This window comes from Mesoplodon mirus (assembly GCF_964341445.2).
Source record: "Mesoplodon mirus genome assembly, chromosome: 14".
NCBI classification, from domain to species: domain Eukaryota; kingdom Metazoa; phylum Chordata; class Mammalia; order Artiodactyla; family Ziphiidae; genus Mesoplodon; species Mesoplodon mirus.
The window spans coordinates 54883308-54893542 of record NC_138990.1 but is presented as its reverse complement, the minus strand read 5'-3'; the positions used below and the strand labels follow the sequence as shown (position 1 = coordinate 54893542).

The 10235-nt window shown below is 44.1% G+C and overlaps 1 long non-coding RNA gene across 1 annotated transcript; it reads left to right on the top strand.

The window, feature by feature from the left end:
* Positions 1-2568: 2568 nt before the first annotated feature.
* Positions 2569-6981, top strand: LOC309815882. Its single transcript, XR_014295938.1, has 3 exons — positions 2569-2824; positions 5743-5815; positions 6681-6981. It is a non-coding gene; the product is annotated as an uncharacterized lncRNA (long non-coding RNA).
* The last annotated feature ends 3254 nt before the right edge of the window (positions 6982-10235 follow it).

The window sequence follows — 10235 nt, the reverse complement described above, 5'->3', positions numbered from 1 at the left end:
TGTTCCATTGCCATTTGCAAGAAACGTGGAGGAGTGATAGTTCAAAGAGAAGGAGCCCTTCTGGGGTTAACTACCAAAAAAGCTGAAGACCAAGGCTGCACACCTATACTCACTGGAGTGAGTTTCTTTTAATGGATGTCCTTGCTCACCTTGAAGAGACTGAGAATGTTTAAGTAACTTAACCAACACTCAGTAAGGAGGGGAATCAGGATTGAAACTCAGTCTGCCTGACTCCAGAGCAAACAGTTTTAACCACCAGTCTACACTGCCTGCTTCAGAATTCTGTCAACCTGAACAGCAGTGATTTCTAATCCTGACAAACAGTAATGATCAGCATTAGTAATTCTCTAGTCAGACTGCGTATTAGCACTATCTGAAGAGCTTTGTAAAAACTACCCATGCCAGGCTCACCCCCAGAGTTTCCAGTATCCTTGGTTTGAGGAAAGGCCTGGTCATCAGTCGTTTCGTTTGTTTGTTTTTGTTTTTGGCTTCGCTGGGTCTTCGTTGCAGCACGCGGGCTTTCGCCAGTTGTGGTAAGTGGGGGCTTCTCTTAATGCAGTGGCTTCTCTTGTTGTGGAGCACGGGCTCTAGGTGCGCGGGCTTCAGTAGTTGTGGCGCACAGGCTCAGTGGTTGTGGCTCGCGGGCTTTGTTGCTCCGTGGCATGTGGGATCTTCCCGGACAAGGGATCCAACCCGTGCCCCCCTGCATTGGCAAGTGGATTCTTAACCACTGTGCCACCAGGGAAGTCCCCATCAATCGTTTTTAAAAGCTCTCCCCAGGTGATTCTAAGTGCAGTTGGGGTGCGAATCACTGATGTTCATAATGAAAAATATCAGACTCCAAATAAACTCAGGCTCAGGGCTGCCTTCATGGGATGTATCCATGGTAGATTTGAGCTGATTGTTTGAGTAGTGGCTTGTGGAAGTGGATACAAATCTTAGAATCCTTTAGGGATAGATGAAGCTCTGGACCCGTGAGGACTCTGATCTTGGTGAAAATTCCCCACATGCTACAGGCCTCCACTGGAGAAATCACCCAAAGAACACAACTGGGAATTCATTCTGTCCCCAAATGCTTACAAGGATGTTTGTTTCAAGAAGATAAATTTAACCATTTAAGGTCCTATTAATGGGAGAACACTTTCTCCCTCCTCTCTCATTTCCAGGAACAGAGATTTTCCCTAAATCCGCCTTTTCTTGCCTCACCACTAATGCCCCAGGGAGGGGGTGTGAGTTCCCGGTGGTGACTAAGAGAAGGGAATTCACATGTGTTAGTCCAGGCCCTTCCCCCCTCCCTTCCCATTAGAAGCCAGCTTCCAGGAAAAGCGCACTTTCCGCTTTGTTCTGCCTGGTTCTTCAGGGTCCCTCAGGGGAAGACAAGTTTTCTAAGACTGCCCACAGTGTGTGGCAATACGTCTTAATTCAGGGCTCAGAGCTAGCCATGCCATACATCTTAGGCGTTCTCATTAACTAAGGTGATACTTTAACCATCATCCACCTTATTCCTTGTCCATCTCTTAAATAATTCAGAATTTGGATGGGGGAAACAGAGTTGTTACATATTGACTTCTTAAATAAGTTTCATCAGTTCCCTTTAAAATGTCATTTTCTCCTAGCTGAACAAAAGAAACATGAAACTATTACAAATTCTCTCCCTACCCATACTGTCTCTCTCACCGTTGTACTACAACCCTCATTATAATGCATTAGCTTTTTCTTGAAATAATAATAATCAAACCATTTGTAATCATATGTTTCTCCCCAAGACTGGCAATCAGAACTTCAGGATTAATTGCAAGAGCTGTAAAGAGGTTCTTGGACATTTGCCTCAAGAGCCTCCATGAATAGCACGAAGATGAGTAGTAAGCTCAGAGCTCCCCACTGCCATGCCAGGTTATGATGCCTTCTTTCCTAATTAGCAACCAAGAGAAAAGGCTTTTCAGATCTTCCGGAGGATGTATGACATGGAAAGCTCATTCTAGTAAAGGGAACCAGACCCCTGTCATCTGACACCAACAAGGTGCCCTTCCCTTGGCTTAAAGGGATCTGGAGGAGGGCGAGCAGATAACCTTCAGCCTAAATAAGTAATATCATCACTGCTCTGGAATCTCTCTGAGGCATGCCCGCTTACAATGTGGAATTCCACAGGGCACGTGGCCCTCTTGGACTCCATCCAAAGGAATAAGTTATCCGAAGGACCTCTTCCTCACATGTGCCCCTGGGACAGTGTTCATCAGCAAGCTTCAGGGTAGCTAGTAAAATTCGGGTGCTAGTCAGTTGATCACAACACGCTTGTTAATAGAGTCAAGGCGCCATTAAGAAGCAACAACCCAGTTTGTCGCTTGCCCATTGCTTCATTGCCCAGTTAGCTTGTTCATAAGGCAGCTCTGGGTGTCTGACAAAATGAGCCTCTTGCTTGAATGCCTAATCCAGAGGGCTTTCTTATGATCTGTTGTTTTCTATTACCAGCACTTCTGCTTCATGCCATGCTCTTGGCTAATTGAAGCTGTTCAAGGCATGAGGATTCTGCTAATGGACTCAGCTCTCCCACAGGGGTCAGATGCCAAGACAATTTCACAGCAGTGAAAGGAAGAGCCCAGATGGCCAGGCTCAGATGGTAAAGGCCTTTAGAATCTGCCTTGAGGCTCTCAATGGCTTTAGATTGAAAACCATCTTGGCCCCATCCACCAGTGTAAGGCATTTAATGACAGCCTGAAAGCACAGAGCTTAAACAGAATGATGAGCACAGGGCAGGACTTTGGACTCCAGAAGAACTGCCTAAGCACAGATAATTTTTCTACAGTATTTGAGGAGAATAAAGGAGGTAAGAATTTTCCTTTTGTTTGTCCCACCTCTGGCATTGTTTACTTTCTTTTTATTATTCTCAAAGGCACTTAAAGCTCTGGCAGTGTTTCTGTCCTAAAATCTTATTGTCAGAAGTTTCTTTTTCAGCTGTTTCAAATCATATCTGGTAGAGTGAGTGCTTTGCCTGGGCTCATCACTTTACCTCAGAAGAAATAAAGTTCACCCTTTAAATGACAATATTGATTGTCTACAGCTTTAAGTTTTCTCCACTTAAGCTGCAGGCTTCATTTAAAGACCTGTTTTCCTTCATCATGAAGGAACTACGGTAGAACTCTTTACCCTGCTGGCGTCTGGGGAATGATCTAACACCGTATTTTGGACGATCGCTATGTTTTGTCAGATTTTCACTGTGTGTGGAGTAATTCTTTGTCAATGGTGATTTTGTCAACTGTGGTTTTGAGGCAATGAGGTTTTATACGTGTGCCTGAAATTTCTAAAATATTTAAGCTTTTAACATTTGCAAAGTTGAATTCAGTCCTCTTTTTTTTTTTTTTTTTTTTTTGCGGTACGCGGGCCTCTCACTGTTGTGGCCTCTCCCGTTGCGGAGCACAGGCTCTGGACGCGCAGGCCCAGTGGCCATGCCTCACAGGCCCAGCCGCTCCGCGGCATGTGGGATCCTCCCGGACCGGGGCACGAACCCGTGTCCCCTGCATCAGCAGGCGGACTCTCAACCACTGCGCCACCAGGGAAGCCCATCAGTCCTCTTTTAAAAGGAACCCAACGTGCTGTTTTTCCTCCCCCTCTATCAGGGCGTGCGTGGGACAGAGTGGACTTTACACGCTGCCCTTCCAGAACGTGGACAGGATATCAACACAGAAAAATGAGCCCTTCAGCCCTGTGATGATTTGTGAAAAGCTCAGACTGATTTAGCAGGCATTTTCTTGACACCGGTGAAAAGTCAGCGTGTGAGAGAGGGTAGCATGATGGTTATGAGGCCACGTTCTAGAGCTGGACTGCCTGATTGGATCCCAGCTGCACAGCTGTAGTGGGTTCAATGGTGGGCCCACTCCCCAAAAGATAAGAGCAACTCCTAACCCCAGGAACCTATGAATGTGGCCTGATTCGGAAAAAGGGTCTTTGCAGATGTAAATACGTTGCGGATCGACCTCTTGAGCTGAGATCATCCTGAATGAGCAGGGTGGGTCCTGTGTCCAGTGATAAGTGGCTTATAAGAGACAGAGGAGGAGACAAAGACACAGAAGAGGAAAAGGCCATGTGAAGACGGAGGCAGAGACCGGGATGATGCTGTCACAGGCCAAGGACCACCTGGAGCCACCAGAAGCTGGAGGAGGCAAGGAATGATTCTCCCTTAGAGACTCTGGAGGGAGTGTGGTCCTGCTGGCACCTTGACTTTGGACTTCTGGACCCCAGAACTGTGAGCGAATAAATTTCTCGTATATTAAGCCACCCAGTTTGTGGTAATTTGTTACAGCAGCCCTAGGAAACAAACACATTACTTACCAGCTAAGTGACCTTGGACAAGTTATTTGACCTCCCTAAATCAGACCCTTCAAAGCAAAACCCTCCTCGCAGGGTTGCCGTGGGGATAAAATGCCTTCACACAGGTGAGTGGCTTAGAACAGTGCCTGTACCTGGTGTGCTCAGACAAGTGATTTTTTTCTATCATGATAACAGGCAAATGCAAAGGGGCTGAGATTTCAACCCAGTAAGTGCTGGTCAAAAGAGTCACAATTTGAGAAACAGGAAAATCCTGGAAGAAACTACTTCAGCTGACCTCAGGGCCTCAGCAATAATTCCTAAACAGCTAAAGAATATGAAGCAGGAGGAGGGTTCCCTGCAAGAGCCATTATTTAAATGCTTCTAAATCTAACTGGTTTTAGAAAAGTGCAACTTTTGGAGGTTTATGTGCTGAGACTTTAAGAGCACACGTATTACATACCATGCATACTTTCCCTCAAACCTCCTGCCCTCCCTGAGTTTTGAGTTGCCTGCCTGGGTAGTTGTAAGGCCTTCACCCCAGGGGCAAGAGACTGTTCCCTTTTGCCTGGAGATGGGAACCACTGTGGGTCCGTATGGAGGGTTTGTTAGCGGGCTGTGGGGAGACTGAACTTCCTGCCCTCAAATCCCCTTCCTACTCTCAGGATCACAGTTTGATTTTGCTGTGAATCCAGGTGTCTTAGTCAGTTCGAGCTGCTGTAACAAAATACCTCAAACTGTGTGGCTTATAAACAACAGGAATTTATTTCTCACTGTTCTGGAGTCTGGGAAGTCCAAGATCAAGGCTCTGGCGATTTAATATCTGGGGAGAGCCCACTTCGGAGTCAGCTGTCTTTTCACCATAACCTCACGTGGCAGAAGGGGTGAGCTCACTCTCTGGGTCTCTTTTATAAGGGCGCTGATCCCAATCATGTAGGTTCTCCCCTCATGACCTAGTTACTTCCCAAAAGCCCCTCCTCCTAAGACCATCGCCTTGGGGGATAGGATTTCAACATATGAATTTGGGGGAGACATAACCATTCAGACCATAACACCCAGGAAGGCACAATTCTTCTTAGACTGTCCGCTAAGAAGGACTCATAGATGTAAAACCCCCATGTCAGTGAAGACTCAGAAGGTTTTAGAGCTCAGGGGGTTCTATCAATCATTTTGACCAATGTTCCCATTTTATAGATAAGGAAAATGAGGCTTAGCCAGGCACAACAGCTGACCCCAGTACACACAGGATCTGGTGGCAGAGCTAGCTCTGTTGGAGGTCCCTCACTCTAAGGGTGTTTGGGTGTTTGTTCTAGGAAGTAGACCTGGGTGGGAAAGACATGAGGGGCCAAAGCAAACGTTAGGACTTGTATACCTATCACTGCCAGCCCTAGGGCTTAGTCTAAGCATCACCATCACAAACATGAATTTGGTTCTTTTCAGGAGTGGACCAATTCTCAGCTCTTCCAGCAACTTCCTGACTTTCTAAGGCTTCCAGAACACAAACTGGGAATGGGTGCGTGAGTATATGAAATACAGCTATATTTCTGAGCATGTTTTTGAAAAACAACAATGACAACAATAATTCCCTTTCAGGATAATAGGTGAAATCAGAGTATTCAGGCTTATTATAGTGCCCAATGTGTAGTAGGTGGGACATATACATTGGTTATTGTTATTTTTATTATTACCAGTATGACTACTCACTATGGCTTTGCTTTGCTCAAACTCTCCATTACAAAAATGAAAGTAATAATAATGGTCTACCAGAATAGAAGCTACGAGCATGAACTCCGGAACCAGCAGGGTCCCAGTTCTATCCTTACAAGCTATAGGACCTTAGATACATTATTTGTTTTCCCTTTGCCTCAGTTTATTCATCAATAAAATCAGGATTACAATAGTATGTGCCTTATGGAGCTGCTGTAAGGATTAATCAAATTCATAAATGTAATGTTCTTAGAACAGTGCTTGGCACGTAGCATGTGCTCAATACGGTGTTCACCACTGTATTACTTTTACTTACCCCACAGAATTGTGATGAGAATCAAACAAAACAATGTATTTAGAAGCATGCAGTATATTCAACTAGTAATTATCACCATCATCATTATCATTATCAAATGACTGGGTCTTTCTGCTGTCAGGATCTGCCCTTGTATTTGCTTGATAGTTAATGCTTACTGAGCATGTGTGTAGTAAGAAGTAGTATATATGCAAAGAGTGTATACATAGAACAACACTGAACTGAAAGCTAGGTTTTCAAGAGTCTTTTTAGGGCAGCTTCTACCCTGCTGCTGGTAAATCATTTAGGGTGAGAATCCTGCTCTGGAGTGACAGTCTTTGGAAGACCCTAAGTGGAGTGTTTGTTTGATCCCCAGGGTGTCCCCCGTTTTGAGAATGGCCAATGCATGGTTTGTTCTCTGATGGCCATGTCTGTGTAACGTGGCACTGTCCTGGCCTTAGCTGACCAGTCCTGTGGTGCACCCTGCCTCAGTCTCCAGGATTTTTCAAACAGATCTGAGGAAGTAGGATCAGTCTCTTTCTGGTGGTGGAATCTTCGGCAGCCACATTCCCTGCCAATCTGCAGTAGGGGAGAATGGAACTAATGTGCAGAAAACACCCAGGTGAGCATGAGGGGAGGGCCCTAAGATCATCTGAAGCCACGGCACTCTGTTGCATCCCTGCCCTTCCCAAGGTAATGTCTATCCTCCCAATATACACCTCCTGTTTTACCTAAATGGAATTTCTGTTACTCGCAACCAAAAGAATCTTCCTCTCCCTTCTAGAGCCAACCCAAGAATCTCCTGTTCTGCAAAAATTCTCCTGACCTCCTCCCCCATGAGGTCTAGTCTGGGCCACATCATTTTGCACCTCCCACCCCAGGGTACTTTCTAGTCCCCCTGCAATACTAAGCTTCTTAAGGACAGTGTCTAGGTCTTATTTGTCCCAAAGTTCCACCACCTGACCCAATGCTGGGGACCAATAATAGATTGGCTTTGTCTTTCAATGAATATGTAAATGACATAGAATGTAGGCACACAGGTCAGATTACCTCTATGATCTTTTCCAAACTGGAGATTCTATAATGTGATCCTAGTTTATTTGTAAAGGGAGATTCTGAAGGGGTTCAATGGATGGTTCTGGAACTGCAGTGGTTGATAGTTTCAGTTTTATGTTATTTAAATTTTACTTCCATAATTACGTCTTTCCTTGACAAAGGTATGTCTCTAGCACCACCCATGATTTGGAGTCGTGAATTACTGGCATCATTTTTAGGTTCACAAATGGAGTAAGAAGGGATGAGGAAGGGAGAGAGACTGCAAATGAGAGATGAAGAGCTAAGAGAAAACTCATGGTACATGTGTGTGAGACAGAAATCTCCAGAAAGAGAAGTAAACTGAATTATAAGTGTGAAAGTCAGAGGAAGAGGAGTTGGTGTCTGCAGGAACCTTGTCTGATCAGTCATCACAGTGAAACAACTAAACTGACAGAAGCTATAAGATGTTAGATTTCTCTGTTCCTGACATACAGATGGCCAACAAGCACATGAAAAAATGCTCAACATCGCTAATTATTAGAGAAATGCAAATCAAAAGTACAATGAGGTATCATCTCACTCTGGTCAGAATGGCCATCATCAAAAAGTCTACAAATAATAAATGCTGGAGAAGGTGTGGAGAAAAAGGAACCCTCCTACACTGTTGGTGGGAATGTAAATTGGTGCAGCCACTACAGAGAACGGGGTGGAGGTTCCTTAAAAAACTAAAACTAGAGTTGCCATATGATCGTGCAATCCCACTCCTGGGCATATATCCAGAGAAAACTCTTAATTCAAAAAGATACATGCACCCCAATGTTCATTGCAGCCCTATTTACAATAGCCAGGACATGGAAGCAACCTAAATGTCCATCGACAGATGAATAGATAAAGAAGATGTGATATATATATACAATGGAATATTACTCAGCCATAAAAAGAATGAAATAATGCCATTTGCAGCAACATGGATGGACCTGGAGATTATCATACTAAGCGAAGTAACAGACAAAGAAAGACAAATATCATATGATATCGCTTATATGTAGCATCAAAAAACAAGAGATGCAAATGAACTTATTTACAAAACAGAAATAGACTCACAGACATAGAAAACAATCTTATGTTTACCAAAGGGGAAAAGGGTGGGGGAGGGATAAATTAGGAGGTTGGGATTAACATATACACACTACTCTATATACAATAGATAACAACAAGGATGTTGTATAGCACAGGGAACTATACTCAATATTTTGTAATAACCTATAAGGGAAAAGAATCTGAAAAAGAATATATATATATATCTGAATCACTGCTGTACACCTGAAACTAGCACAACACTATAAATCAACTATACTTCAATTAAAAAAATTTTTTTTAATTGAAAATAAAAAAAAGATTTCTCTGTTCCTGGCAACCTAAAAAGTTACTTTCGTTTCCCAAAGTGTTTTCCAGGGAACAGTCTGGTGAGGGGAGAACCTGGCTGTAAAGGTGGCACGGAAGACCAAGTCTACTTTCTTCATGAAGGGAGACATGGGGCTTTGGGCCATTTCTTTGAAGTCCCTCTAGAGGCTTCTAAAGGTTGGGTAGTGGCATCTGATCTTTAATCCCAGACATCAAATTTGTTGATTTTTGCCCTGGACAATCTGTTTCTCAACTTTTCACAGAACATTTCCTTTGTGACAAGTAGGGAAAGAAAAAACTGCATTTTTCTTTCTTTTTGTTTTGCCTTCCCATTCCAGTCACAGCATCAGAAAGGGGGAAATTTACCTGTTGGATGGTGTGCTGAAAGATTAGACACAAAGTGCTGACCTTGGTGTCTGCAAAACACCTCCTCCAGATTGGATGCCTTTGCTTTCACTCTCTGATAGGAAGTGAGCGACACTGAGTCTAGTCTTAAGACCATTTAATGTCTGAGTCCAGCACACTGTTTGTACTACTTGCAGTCATCAAGATAACTAGGAGCATGGACGCTGGGATCTGACAGCCTGTATGAATTCCAGTGGAGCCTGTTCCTAGGCAAGTACCTGGACAGGTTATCTAACCTCTCAGACCCAGTCTCAAGCCTCCAAGGTGGGATAATGATAGCTGCTAGCTCAATGAGGCATTGTGAGGGTTAAATGAGATAAAACATGGAAAGCCTTCACCCAATTACTAAATACCCATGGGCATTTAGTAATTCCCATGAACATTAGTTATTATTACTATATTACTATATCTTTAATATAGTAATAATATTTCTAATAATAAAATAGGAGAAAGATTGGCACTGGACAGAGTACTTGCAGCAGGAAGGAAGCTAGGTAGTCACACAGGCCTTTCCTTGAGTTCATCCCCCCCCCAAAGAATTTGGTGCTGCCATATACGGGACATGAAGTTCAGAAATGGCTGTTTCGGGACTTCCCCGGTGGTCCAGTGGGTAAGACTCCCAATGCAAGGGACCCGGGTTTGATCCCTGGTCAGGGAACTCGATCCTGCATGCATGCCGCAACTAAGAGCCCACATGCCAACTAAGTCCACATGTCCACATGCTGCAACTAAGAGCCCACATGCCACAACTAAAGATCCCACGTGCTGCAACTAAGACCCGGTGCAGCCAAAATAAATAAATACATAAATATTAAAAAGAAAGAAAGAAAGAAAGAAATGGCTGTTTCCAAACTGGTGAATTCCTTGAGGACTTTTTCTCCACTATGGTTCATCTGGTCGTGCCCTTGGTTTTCAGTGACCATGATTGTTCCAAACCGTCCACGAGCTGGAAGAACACTGCTCTATGGTAAGCCCAGTGCCACCCTGATTCAATCTTCTCCAATTCTACAAACCCCAGGTAGTATGTGAGACAACTGATGTAGGCTTCCCTGGCAAATGTTGCGGGCATTGTAGAGACCCCCACTTC